Here is a 15,220-nt window from a genome sequence, read left to right as displayed (position 1 = left end):
GCTGTGGCCTTCTGAGTCATTCAAATAGTTTCCTCCAGGAATGTTCAAGCTTAACACAAAATTTGTTGCTAACAAATTAACACAAATTAACTCATTTTAGATGAGCGAGTAGAGCAACAAATATAGTACACATGCTCACTCAGTGACATGCTCACTCAGTGACATCAATATCCCCTACTGACTAGTACAGTAAAGTCATCATTGTTCACACATGCACATTCTGGTCCACTGTCCTTGGCTGCCAGGTTACATGATGTCACACAAACTCTACTTGTCATATTAAATATGGCTGGACCTTTTCCAAACAGACCTCATATACGGGATCTGAAAAAAAAGAAAAGAAAACCATACCAAACTCATACATGCAGACAACAGATTGGTGGTTTCCAGAGTCAGGTAATAGGGGTGTGCAAAATGGGTGAAGGAGGTCAAAAAGTATAACTTCAACTTATAAAAGAAATAAGTCCTAGGGAAGTGACGTACAACATGGTGACGTTAATAATAATAATTAATAATACTGTGTTGTATATTTGAAAGTTGCTAAGAGAGTAGACTTCTTAAATTCTCATCACAGGAAGAAATTCTGTAATTATGTATGTTGACAGATGTTAAGCAAACTTATTGTGGTGATTATTTTGCAAAACAAATATTGAATCACTATGTTGTATAGCTGAAAGCAATATGTTATATGTCAGTTGTACCTCAATAAAAAAGAGGGAAATGTAATAAGAAATATTGTAATAGGCAAAAGTTATACATTCAGAAATGTTTACTGCAACATTATTTGTATGGGCAAAAAGGAAAAAATCCTGAATGACTATCAAGTAAGAGACTAGCTAGGTAAATTATGGCATATTAATATCTGCAATACCAGGCAACTATTAAAAATATGTAAACCCATATTAATCAATATGAAAATATGTTGAGTGAAACACAAATACACACATACACATCTTTATTTATGGAAATTTGTACACACACAGGTATGGTCAGAGAAATGCCTTAGGATGGTCACGTAGTCATTAGCCCTACTCATCTCACATTAGGAACAGAAGAATGTTAAGGGATTTTTACCTCTCTCTTGTTCTTTCTTACAATTTTGACATGTTTTACCAATGAATGTATATTATTTTTAATAGACTTTATTTTTTAAAGCAATTTTAGATTCACAGCAGAATTTGTCACTCACAGACACACACACATGTACACACTGCGTGTGAAGCTTTCCCCACTATCATCGTCCTGCTGTATTTGTTGCAATTCATGAACCAATATTGACACATGATTATCACCCAAAGTTCATAGCTTACATTAGAGTTCACTCTTGGTGCTGTACATTCTATGGGAGTATATATTTTTTAAAGCAGTAAAAATACTTTAAAGAAGTAAATTCTTTAGATTTTAAATAATTGATTAATGAAATATTCTTAGTTTTTAATGGAGATCAGAATGTTATGCTATCATCTCATTTCCACCTACCCCAAGTTCCTTGGGCTCCCTAATGACAGTGAATCATTAGAAAGGAGAATGTAGGTTTAACTCACTATAGCAATATTTTATTTGTACATCTTCTCCCTGCCTTGTGGTTGCTTGGGAAGCTAAAATAAACCAACTACTGCCTACCTCTCCCTTGGCCTTTATCCCCATGAATCAAAAGAAGCTAAACTTGGAGTTGTAGTTTAAGGGACTGAAAAGAGCAGTGATGAGGCAGAAGGAGATGTCCAGTAGGCAATTCCTAGGATAAAACTTCAAATTGTAGAGGCAAACCACTTTGCATATGCCATGATACATTGAACCCCAGAAATATTTGGGGTTGTATTTCAATAATACCCCTGATTCTCTATCCCCACAAGTGGGGAAAATGGTTTCACCATAAAAGCTTTAAACTTAAGATTCTGGAGAGCAGCATATATGTCTTTTCATCTTTATAGCCCAAAGATCATGCTTAAAGCCTGGCCTTGAATCAGCAACCAATAAATATGTGAATGAACAAGAGAAGAAAGAAGACGAAAAGGTGAAAGACAAGGGGGACAAAGGATAGCAAAGACTTTATATTCTAAAGCAATTATCACTGACATTTTTGGTAAGACCCACTACATTTTAACAAACTCTCCATGACTAAAAGAATATTTGTGTTCTTAAGGCTGACTTTGACCACACTTCCTTCACCTTTTCATACAGATTTAGCTTCTTCCTTTACAATGGTGCTCCAAATAAAATTGAACTTAATTTATTCTTTCTTCCCTACTCCACCACCACTTTCCAGATGCCCACTATCTTAATTTGCATTTGAAATAACAATAAAAATAATTGTTCATTGCACACTGGTTACGATTATGTAAACCAACTTTCTTTCATTTATTATAAAACTCTCTTAACTCTGACTACAGGATATCAATGAGGTATTGATCACAGAGAGCTCTGTGTCATAGCCCTCACCCATGCTTTTGTTGGGAAGAAGAACCACAGAGTAGGAAAAGTGTGGGTTTAAATCTTGCTTCTGCATCTCACTATCTCGGTGTCCTTGGTTCAGTTATTGGGACTTTCTAAGTGCCAGTTTACTCACTTGTAAAAGGGTGAAAATAACTCTATTGGATTGTGAGAGTTACATTAAATGTATCAATATATCTGCAAACTTCTGTTTCAGTTATCTTTCTAGCAAGGCTTTATCACCAAAGCAGTGGAGGAGGATCCCATTTTTTCCATTTCGGCACTGCAGTAAGAGTAAAGGTCAAACTTTCAACCCTCTTGCAAAATATTTATTTTAAAATTTTAAAAATCAGGGCTAGGTTTTAAGGAATGCCTAGGAGGTCTGGATGCTTGAGTCTGATGGACTTAGTGAGAGACACCTGGCTCCAAATCTTTACACAGGGAGGAGGCAACTTTAAAAACAAAGAGGTACACCACCTGCTAATTTCTTTGTTGGGAAACCAAGAATTATGTAACTCAAAATCATAAACAATCCTCCTACAAAATGAGGAAGGCATAGAAGGGACAAGTTTAATCAAGTTATGAACATTTTGAGACCTGTAACCACAAAACAAGCACAGGTGAAGAAACCTTCAGTTATTAGGCTGCTGTATGCCAAGTCAAGCCTCAGGATATACATGAGTTGATATGATTGTTTTATTCAGCTCTGGCAGGAGACAGCAAAGGGGCAGTGCTTTAGGAAGCCTAGACTGAAAATACTTTGATCCTTTGACAATTTCATTTACGGAAAATTATCTCATTATTTTAGTGGCCATGTTGCAGAAAGAGTTCCAGAGAACAATACTCTATTGGGTGATGATGATATAATACTATGAACTATTGGCTGCCTTTCACTGATAGGGAAGGCAGGTATATAAACATCAGTGTACCACACCTAATGTGGGCCATGTTTTCTTTTAAAGGATCTCATTTGGCACAAAACATCTTTCCTTTACACCAGGGGTCAACAAACTTTTTCTGTAAAGGGCCAGACAGTAAGTGTTTTAGGCTTTGTAGGCCGTAGAGTCCCCATTGAAATTATTCAGTTCTGCTGCTGCAGTATGAATGCAACAATGACAGTTCATAAACAAATGAGCATGACTTCCTTCCAATTAAACTTATTTATAAAAGCAGGTTATGGGTCATTGTTTGCTGACCCCTGCTTTACATCAATATACTCCATAGTCATGCCAGACCCCAAACAACCCATGCTACCAGCTGAGATCATATTTTTATGTTCAAGAATAATTTAGTTGGATTTTTCAGTAGAATGCATTTGCACTGTGTATTTTGAATCAGTGGCTTACTTAGTCCAGGAACTATTCCTACCATAAAAATACCATAGATTATATCTCCTCTTCTTACATTTTTCCCTTGGGTGATTTTCAGGATGTTGCTATAAACTGCCCAGTTCAACTTGTACCTCCAGTTTTAATCCCATCTTTCAGCAAATTCTCCAAGTACCAATGAACCTTCATCCTTCACAGAGTAGAAGCTCCAGTTTTGTTTTTTTACAAACACACTGGCTGATCAAGGACAAATGTGTTTAAGACTGTGTCTTAGCAATGTACATTTCAGAATGCATTGTTACTTATGCATTCAGTGAATATTAGATGAGCAAATGAAAGAAGGAAGGAGGGAGGGAGGAAGACAGGGAGGCATGGGGGGAGGGGAAAGGAAGGAGGGAGGTGGGAGGGAGGGGAGGTAAGGAGAAAAGGTGAAATGTTTGAGTGTCACTGAGTCAATGAGTTCATGTGTCTGCCAGATCAACATGTCTGGTTCTTTTGGAAGCAGATTTATAGTCAAGAGCTTTCTGAATAAATGTACTTAAAATATGTTTAAAGATTCCTTACCCTGGCTGGTGTGGCTCAGTTTGATGGGTATTATCCTGCAAACCAAATTGTCTCTGGTTCAATTCCCAGTCAGGGTACATGCCTGGCTTGCTGGCCAGGTCCCCAGTTAGGGGTGTGCAAGAGGCAACCTATGTATGTTTCTATCACATATCGATGTTTCTCTCCCTCTCTTTTTCCCTCCCCTCCCCATTTCCTGAAAATAAATAAATAAAATCTTTAAAAATTATTCCTCAGTAAGGAGATAGTAGTTCTTCATTCATTTACTCAACAGATATTTATTAAGGAGTGTCTTTGTACCATGATTTGGGGATACTGTGATGAACAAACTAGACAAAATCTCTGCCCTCATGGAACTTGTATTCCATTGGCAGGGGCAGACAATGAATATGCCAATGTATAATAAGATGCCAAGTGATAAGCTCCTGGCTTGGGTTCCAACATCAGCAATTGGCACTGCTTCACCCTTAGCAATTTTTGCTAAAGAAACCATTTAAGTCTGTGATCCAGTTTCTCTTCTTCCTCAATTTCCCTTCTGCAGAGTAGATTTGCACCATGGTCCTGGGGTGAAGTGGGGACCATAGGAGCAGTAAGAACTGGGATCAGTTCCCATGCACTGCAAAGAGCTCTCCTGCATCAGGCTGGAGGGGCAAGGATTTGCTTCCCTCAAGTGATTTGCACTTTCCCCGGCTGGTAGCTGTCAGGGAACTATAAAATATTGGTGACAATTTCAGCCACTACAGCCAATGGGCTCTCCTTGATGCCTTGAAGCACATGCCATCATGGAGCCACATCAATAACAACAACATAAACATGGCTGCTGCCCATGGCAATGACAGTTCTGGGGACATTTGCTTTTTGTCTCTCAAAGCTCCATGCTACCCACCTCGAGCCTGAGCTCCTGACTGGATAAACAGAAAGGCAGCCAACACTGAGAGAAATAAGCAAGAACATTGGCTGCTGCGGCAGCCAGACCAGCCTCTCCCTGTCCAGACAAAGCCTGCCTTCACTGCACAGACTCCAAGGAAAACTGACCAGTGTCCAGAGGTTAAGCAGAAGGGGACCAAAAGAATAGGCCTCATCCCACTTCCCGTCACCACCCACCACCCCCCGTGTGGGGCAGGGACAGCACACTTGTCACCAAGGAGCTGAGAAATCTTTCAAAGACGCCTCTGAAACATCAGGTATTTGTGAGCTAAGATGTGACTCCAAAAGGGGGCTATGAAGGGGGAAGAGTCCCACACATCCATGTCCTATCAAGAAAAGGCACAGTTCAGGGGGGCAATCACAGACCATGTCATTTCCTGATAATAATGGGATCCCTTGTCCCTACTCAGAACTTTGTACTTTCCAGAACATTCTCAATTTTAAAAAGAAAAAGTTATCATTTGTTTAGGATTTACTACGTGCCAAGTGATTGCTAAGTAGTTTATATCTATTATCTTATTCAATCCACTTGACTGCTCTGTAAGAGATAGTAATCATAAAACCCATTTTTCAGATGAGGACACAGAGGCTCAGAGAGGTTAAGTATAAAGGAATAAAGTTGGTATTTAAACGAGGTTATCTGACTTTATCACAAAACACTGCTATTTATTTTCATCTTTCATCGTTTATCCCTCACCACAACCCTATAAAATAAATGGATTGAGATTTTGTAGTCAAGAAATGTGCTGTCCAGTAGTTATTAGTCACTTGTGGATACTTAAATTTAAATTAACTAAAATTAATAAAATTTAAAAATCAATTCCTTTGTCACACTAGCCAAATTTCAAGTGCCCCATAGCCACCTGTAACAGCATAAATAGCAAACATTTCCATCTCTGTAGAAACTTCTAAGGAATAGCACCTAGAACTCTAAGACTTAGCTCAGCTGTTTCTGAGCTCACTACTAAGCACTGTGCTCAAAGGTATAGTGATGAAAATGCTACTATCATTTCCTTAAGAAGGTGGAAAGCCTTGGAGGCTGTGATAGATTAAACAATTGCTGTGGATACAGACATGACCAGAACCCTGCTCACCTCTATCTCCTCCACTACACTGGCATTCAGGCCTCTTAAGACAGAGAAGAAAATAAGATGACTCCAAGTGTCCCAACATTGGATCTTCCTAGATGCACTTTTGCACTAGGCTTGTGATCAAGTGGAATATGCTCTGAGAAAGTTTGTGTGAGAGACAGAAGTAAAAGAAAGAGAGGGTTTGTGTAGGGAAAAGCACATCAGGACAGACATGTGGAGATGACACACCATAGCTGTGGGGAGGAACATTCTTATATACCCAACAAGCCCTAGAAGATATAAACCTGCTTCTTCTTTGTGGACCCTGTCTTTTGGGGATAAATACTCTGAAAAAATCAAAGCACACAACTCCCACCCCCCAAAAAATTTACAAAACTAATTGCTGCCTTACAGAAATGGTAGTAGAAGGCAACATTTGAGAGCACAGATTCTTAGTTCAAATTCCAGCTACACCTCCTCCTAGCTGTGCAACTTTAGTCAAGTTACACAACTTCTTTGAGCTTTAAGTTCTCCATCCATAAAATGAAAACAATAATAGTCCCTGTATCTTAGCTTCTTTGTGAGTATTAAATTTGGGATTTATTACCATTGTATAGCATTCATATATGCCAGAAACTTGTGAAGAAGTCTATAAAATGTAGCTTTTAGTTGCTAAAATCTATTTTACCCATATGTATCAACAAATTTTATTTTTTCTAAACCTACACATATTAAGTTGGTTTTACTTTTCTTTCTATTTTATATAGATCACTGTGGCACCAAATTAAATGAAAATACAGTGATTGCATTCATTCGATTATTTACTCATATACAGGCATACCTCAGAGATATTATAGGTTCAGTTCCAGACACCACAATAAAGCTATAGATGTAACTTTAGGAAGATTAACTTTTGACAGTACAAAGGAAGGAGAGGAACAAAGGGCAAGGAGAATAAATAAAGAAGCTTTTGTGATTTTACAGCTAAAATGTAGTAATATGTAGGGAGGAAGTGAAGTACAGTAGACTGGTGGAAAATTGGAGGACAGAGTGGAAACGGTTAGAAAATAGTATCAGCAGACCTGGGTATCAGTTATCTGGCAAGCACTAGTGGCTGTGTAGGTGTGAGCCTGTGTCTGGGGAGAACAGTGGTACCATTGCTAGAATGGGGAAGTTAGAAGGAGGAGCCAGCAAAGGAGGAGGATTGAGTTCACTACTACCTGCACAGCCACCCAAGCCTGATGCCATCACAAATGTCTTCTGCTTTCTACCATTCCCTAAAATACTGTATTAGTTAGCTTTTGCTGCACAACAAATTATCCCAAAATTTAAGCAGTATAAAAAGACAACCATTTATTATCTCACACAATTTCTGAGTGTCAGGCATGCAGTCTTGACTTCATAGAGTGGTTCTGGCTCAGGGTCTCTCATAAGGAAACCAACAAGCTGTCATCCCAGGCCCCGGCATCTCCAGGCTCACCCTGAACTGGAGAATCAAATCCCCAGCTCACTCACACTGTTGGCAGGCCTCACTTCCTCACCAGCTGTTGGCTGGAGGATCCAGTCCCCTACCTCATGGGCCTCCCCATAGGGCAGCTCACACCACAGCAGCTGGTTTTCCCACACAGCAAGTGATCCCAAAGAAAGAACTCAAAATGGAAAGCACAGTCTATTGTAACTCAATCTCAGGATGACCTATCACCACTTATACTACGTGCAGTTGGTCATACTGATCACTCTGGCACAGTGTTAGAGGAAACTGCACAGAGCATCTCTGTCAGAGGCAGGCACCATCAGGGACCATCTCCCAGGCTGCACAGCAGCTCCAAATCCTGCCGATCAGCCTCCACATTTCTCAAACTGCCCCATTTTCTGTCACTTCCACTGCTCTGGGGCAAAGTACTCATCTCCTATCATCAGCTGCTGTTTCAGTCTAATAGCTCATGCTATTTTCAGCTTCTCTCACCACAGCCTCACCCTTCTATCACTGCAAGAGTGATCCCTCAACATTGGAGATCTGCCTGTCTCTTCACAAACACACACCTCCGGCACCCTCTGCTTGACTCTCATTGTCCAGGTGATGGAGGTCAAGCTCCTTAGTGTGGGTAAGAGTTCCTCCTAATGCTCCAGCTGCATCCTCTGACACTCTTTGCCTTGGACTTTACACACTATTGTGCAATTTCACCCACCCATTCCTTTGCTATACTCCTCCCTGTGTCTGCCACACCCTTCTTCATCTCTACTCACAGGACAGTGTTGTGATTGAGAGCTCAGCCTTGAGACCCCACCATGAGATTCCTATCCAGCTCTACCACTCACTCATTGTATGCTTCACTTAACTATGATTTATTTGCACATATTAACCTACATATCCACTCAATGACCTAGAGGTAGATGGTTATTATTATCATCATTGTGAAATTTAGAAAACTAAGGCTAATAATGTAAGGGCTATGAAGGAATTTGTAACTATAACTCTTCCTTGTTCAGGGTAGTCAGATACTTGTTTCCTCCACTAAACTTCAACCTTCTAAAGACAGTGATTCCCATTGTGCCTTGGGAATAGCTCTACCACTATTGTGAAATGACTTATTTTTGTGTCTGTCTTTTCAGAAATCAGCTCTTTGAGGACAGGGAACATATCTCAGTCCTCTGTGCCAGTTCACCACCCATGAACATCTCAGCCAATCCATGCTTGTTAAGTTTAACTAAGTTTGTGGTGCCTGTTGAATATCCTGGTAAAGCTACAGGCAATTGCCAAATAAAGAAGGAAGAGAAAGTTGAGAAGCTGAAGACAGGGCCTTAAGAAGAAAGAGAAAGAAGAGGAAACAACATTTTCCTTAATAGAACTAAAACAATGACTCTAAACCTCTAATCTGAAAAACTTATTTGCGATGGCTATGAATAGTTCCATCTAGTAGATGGAATCAAATTGAAAATCAACTATAAATGTTATTCTTCCTATGCTCCTTTCTCCAGGAAGAATGATCATATATGTGCACAGGCTGAGGCACAGCAACCAGAATAACAGGGCTCATTCCCAAAGACTCCTATTTCCACCCTCTTCAAGAGCCATGAGTCCATCTCATTGTTGTAGGCAGGCAGGCTGGTTTGTGCAACCAGGAAAATAGTCACATTTAACTACAAAGTCAACTAATGGAGAAAGTTTATGAAAGTAATAAGCTTTTATTATGATTTTTTCAGAGTTGCCATTATGAGAAAAATATCAAAACAGAGAGGGTTTGGACTATTGTGAGCTTTACAAAAATTTACCATATTTTTCAGACTATAAGATGCACTTTCTTCCCTTCCCCCCCCCCAAATTTGGAGGAAAGGGGAGTTCATCTTATAGTCCAAATGTAGCTTACCTGGCTTTTGTGGGGGGCAACAGTGGCACAGGATCACAGGTTATTAAATAGTTTACCACATTTTTTGCTTCAAAATATTTTTTCTTGTTTTCCTCCTCTAAAACTTAGGTGCATCTTATGGTCCAGTGCATTTATAGTCCCAAAAATATGGTAAATCCAAGCCCTGGCTGGCATAGTTCAGTGGATTGAGCACGGGCTGCGAACCAAAGTGTCACAGGTTCAATTCCCAGTCAGGGTACATACCTGGGTTGCCCACCATGACCCCCAGCAACCACACATTGATGTTTCTCTCTCTCTTTCTTTCTCCCTCCCTTCCCTTTCTAAAAATAAATAAATAAAATCTTTAAAAAAATATATGGTAAGTCCTTTGCAAATGGTGGTTTATGACCCAAAGGACACATTCAAACCATAATCAGAAATAATATGGGAATTACAGTAATTTAGCTTTAGTGATCTAATCTCTGACTGGACTTGCATCTCAGACACATGTTATGTTTTGTTGTGTGTTAAATCTATGTGAAAAAAATCAGTCCCCTAAACTGGTCCTACCAGGTGTTTCTAAAAAATAGTTTCCATATGATAGTAGCTCTTATCAATACCCTGTTAAAGAATAAAACATCTTTTAAAAACTTACAGAACCCTGACTTTGTTTAGGGACTCCTTCAGTTTCCCTTCCTCCAGTGATATCCTTTTAAACATTTGCTTTCTCTGAATGAATTATGTATTCTATATAACTCTACTTGTGATGTATCTTGGCATGTCACTGTGGAAATACTAAATTATTCCACATGTATATGTCTTTGCCTTTCCAGGTATATTTTGGAATTTACTTGAGATCTGTGGTCGAATCTCCTTGTCTGTCACCTCTTCCTTCTCTCTTTGTTACTCTCTTTCCCTGAACACCTCAATGGTGTTCACTGAACAAGTATGCAATCACTCTTGACTGATTGGTTCTCTAATTAAAAAGTAAAACTGTAATTTATTGAATAAAATGAAGCACTTTACATGTATTCTTTCTTCAGTCCTCACAACAGCCCTATGGTTGTTATCCCTACTTTCCAATTGTGAAAATTGAGACTTAGCAAGAGCAATTGACTTTCCCAGAGTCATGGCTAATGAATGAGAGACAGAACTGAAAGTCAGGCCTGGGTTGTCTGACTCCAGAGCCTGTAACTACTTGTAATTACCCTTATTTTCCATCATTGTAACTAGCTCCTTTGCAGATTAGAAAGGAAAACGTGTTCTTTGGGCTAATGAATCTGACATCTCCGACAAGAGACATTGGGTAGGATGCTTGTTGTGAAGGCTATCAAATTCCTTCTCTAGTGTTCATTTCTAAAAGGTTCTTATTTTAGTTTCCTTTAGAACAGTGCATGTGTCTCCTTGTTGCACCCTGGCTGGTTGGTCTATGCAGCCATTTTTTAAGTAGTCCACCAGCCAACACCTACTTGCTGCTCTAAGTGTGATCCTTGGACCAGGAGAATCAGCATCTAGAATGTTAGAAATGTAGAATCATGGATTCTCCCAGAGTTACTGATTCAGAATCTACATTTTAACAGTACCTCTAGGTGGTTTGTATGTATGTGAAAGTTTGAAAAACACTGCCCTATTTGTCAGTTGTCACATAAAATGGAACTTTTCCCTCCTGAGACTACTGGTGGAAAAGTCAAGGTGAGTCAGCAGATCCCAATTCAGGGGGAGTGGAACAGTGATGCCACAGAGATCCAGGCAGTGGGGCTGGCTTTCTCTCATGAACACATTGAGTGGCAACACCTAGTGAGGTGTTCAGTCTCCTACCTCAACATTTTGCTATTTCAAGTTAGTTGAAAATTCTCTAAATATAGTCATGGATTAGGACTAAAATATAGAACCTGTCTAATGGTAGTTCTTAAATTCCTTATATTTTTCCAGAGCTTGTCCCTAATGCCCATCTTTATGCTCTCCAAAGTTCATGTGACATTTTAATCTAGACTAATGCCTAAACATAATAATTTTGTTAAAGGAGAGCTGACCTCAGGATTATCTTTAAAGATCTGCTTTCAGAAATGTTTACAAAGATAGAGAACAGACAGACAGTTGTCAGAGAGGAGGGGAGTTTCGAGTCTGGGTGAAAAAGGTGAAGGGATTAAGCAAAAAAACAAAAACAAAAACAAAACTCATAGACACAAATAACAGCATGGTAATTACCAGAGGGAAAGAGGGCTGGGGGAGGTAGACAAAGGTAAATTGGGGATAAAAGGTGATGGAAGGAGACTTAACATGGGGTGGTGAACACACAATATAATTTACAGATGATGTGTTATGGAGTTGTACACCTGAAATCTATGCAATTTTATTAACCAATGTCACCCCAATAAATGCAATTAAAATTTAAATTATATATATGTGCACATACACACACACACACACACATATGGAAATGTTCATACAACCAGTCTCCAGCATGTACCAAATTGTATTTTGGCTGTGGGGAGTCAACTAGAATGGCCTCATTATTTCTCTCTAACCTGTTTAGAGCTATCCAGCCTGAGCAAGCTTTTTACTTTCACTGGTTTAAACACACTCTGTTACTTTGTAAATAGGACTAGTGATTATTCTTCCAGGAGCAAAAGTGTTTTGTGTCACAATTTAGACCCTGCTTCTTCTCAAAGAATACATTTAAATTTAGTGTATTTCTCCATGCTTCCACTCAAATATTTATCAAGTGATATATAACAAGATCACAGACACAAAACAAGTCACACATGAATAATTGCTCCCAAGGAGAGTATATTCTGACTGGCAAAGTAAGCTTATACACAGGAAAAAATGGGAAAGAGTATAAATTAATTGAAGCCACTTATTTAAAAGGTAGTATGTTCAGAGGAACAAGAGCATGTGTCTGTGGTCTGGGAAGGGCTCACAACAGAGGAGAGACTGGAAGACTGGATAGGCAAAGAGTGAAGAAGAGATTATTCCAAAAGGAAAGTAATCTGAGCAAAAGGATACTGATGTACACTGATGAGTGTGGAACATTGTTCACTACACCTCTGCCTGCAGCTAAGCTATACCGACTAAATACATCCAGGGCCACTGTGCACTTCTTCAGCTAGAACTCTAGATTAAAAGATGCAGTTAGTAAACACATTCTCTGGAGGTTAAATAATAACTACATATAATTGCATATAGTATATGCATATATAATTAACAATTATGTTTTTATTAATAGTATAAATCATTATTAATGACTAGATAATAGCATACTAGTAATTGCAGTCAATAGCATAATAATCTATTGATTAATATTAATACATATATATGATATACTTATATATGTAAATAATTATATAATTGTAATTATATAATATAGATATGTATATAATAATTCATAATTAGCATTTTAAGTCCTCTCTATATACCATAGCTGAGTGTTTTGTATTTAATACTCACAGCAACTTTATGGAAGCATTTTGATCTCCATTTTATTGATAAGGCAACAGCAGGCCATTTAGGAACTTGAGCAAAGTCACATAGTAAACAGCAATGCTTGTACATGAACAAAAAGTTGAATGCAAAACCCACCTTCTTTTATTTTTAACCCTCATTCAAGGATATGTTTTTATTGATTTTTTTGAGAGAGAAAGGTAAGGAGAGAGAAAGAGACAGAGAAACACTGATGTGAGAGAGAAACGTTGACCAGTTGTCTCTCATACAGACCCTGACCAGGAATCAAACCCACAACCTAGGTATGTGCCATGACTGGGAATTGAACCCACAACCTTTTGGTGTGTGGGATAACTTTCCAATAACTGAGTCACCTGGCCAGCACTGCAAAACCTACATTGACAATATCATGTCATGCTATCCAGATACTCTATTGTACATACTCTAAGTTCTTGAATATTTTATATTCAGGCACAATACAACATTAGGATATTAGGACAGAATAAATAATCCCTTTAAATAAGCAATATCCATTCTGTATGGTAAGAGAAGGTATGAGGTAGAGAGCTGAAACTCCTGGAACAAAATCATGTGGCAATAACCTCTTTCTCAAGTCCTGAACATATATAAAAAAGGCATAAGAGTGAGCTTACTTGGGTAAGAGTTATTAGAATTGATAATTCTATTTTGAAGGTTCTACTCCTCTAGACCAAACTTCTGTGCCAATTAGGTTATTTACATGGCTGTGTGGCTATATAGTGTCCAAACATCCTTTCCCAAGATGGCTAAAAAAGCAAGGCCTCAACTGAGAAAGACTTGAGGCATTTGGGAAATAGCATCCATTGAATTTTTTTACAGGATTTTTGGAGTGTGTGTTTGAACACCTCTCACCTTTTTTGGAGCCCATTGTAGGCAGATTATAAAAAAATGTTTATAAGAATAGATAAAGAGGCACAGAGTGAAACCTGGGTTTGAGAACTGGTTGCCACAATGTTCATGAGACTTGGTTGTTCACTTAAATGCTCAGCTAGTGTATGCTCAGTGTGGCCCTGGCCAGCAGCATCCATACCACCTGGGAACGTGTTAGAATGCAGAACCTCGAGCTTCACCTGGACTGGCTGAAGAAGAATCTCCAGGGACCAGAAATCTGTTTTAACCAATTTTTCAGGTTTGAGAAACATGGTACTGGGCCTCACTTCCTCATCTATAGGAGATAATGTAGTAATAACATCCTCTCCACAGTTTTGCTGTGGAGATTGTGATCATGTACATAGAGTGCTTAATGCATTGTCTATGGTAAGACTGCTAAATAATTATTATCTTCCATGACTTTATTTTACTTGTTTATTTGATTAAGTAAAGGTAAGAAAACTGGACCCTAAGCAGCTAACTCTGTCTGCCTTAAGTTTTAGCAGATATCAATTCAGAGTTAGTGATTAAGACTTGTCTGATGTCCACCTAATGTTACTAGGAAAACCTGAATTGTATAAACAGGTTTCGGCTGTAGTCTTTCTTGGGCTCCCGTTTGAAAACAAGGAGGTCTGTGGCTGAGTGTTTTACAGCCCATCCAGAGGCTCCACAGAATAACTCAGGTGGATGTGTGTGTCAGATTGCAAAACATGCCTGACTGGAGCAGTTAAACTGGGCAGTGTAGAAAACCACCCCCAGATTTCACAACTGCTTCTTCCCAGGACAATGTGGCCCTGGGGCCATTCTATGTGAAGGCCCCATATACCCTAGAGGCTGAGTAGGGTCCTGGTAAGGCCTGGCTTTACCCCTGTCACTGGTTCCAGACCACCTGAAGCCATTCTAACTTCTGTTCAGCTTTTGGTTAGCATTTATTTATATGAGTTTGGGCATCCATCTGACTTATAGACTTCTAGCTTCTCACTTGTTCTTTTTCTCTCAGAAAAAGATCAGCAAATGTTTCTGTAAAGGACCCTAGAGTAAATACTTCAGGCTTTGCTGGCCATAGGATCTCTGTCACAACTACTCAGTTCTGCCATTATAATTCAAAAGCAAATATAGACAATGTATAAACAAAGGAGTATGGCTATGTCCCAATAAAACTTTATTTTAAAAAAAAAACAGATGACAGCCCAGATTTGCTGAC

This window comes from Phyllostomus hastatus, unplaced genomic scaffold, assembly GCF_019186645.2.
Source record: "Phyllostomus hastatus isolate PE091 unplaced genomic scaffold, TTU_PhHast_1.1 phas_contig_16, whole genome shotgun sequence".
NCBI lineage: Eukaryota > Metazoa > Chordata > Mammalia > Chiroptera > Phyllostomidae > Phyllostomus > Phyllostomus hastatus.
The sequence above is the reverse complement of the archived record's forward strand: the minus strand, read 5'-3'. Positions refer to the sequence as shown.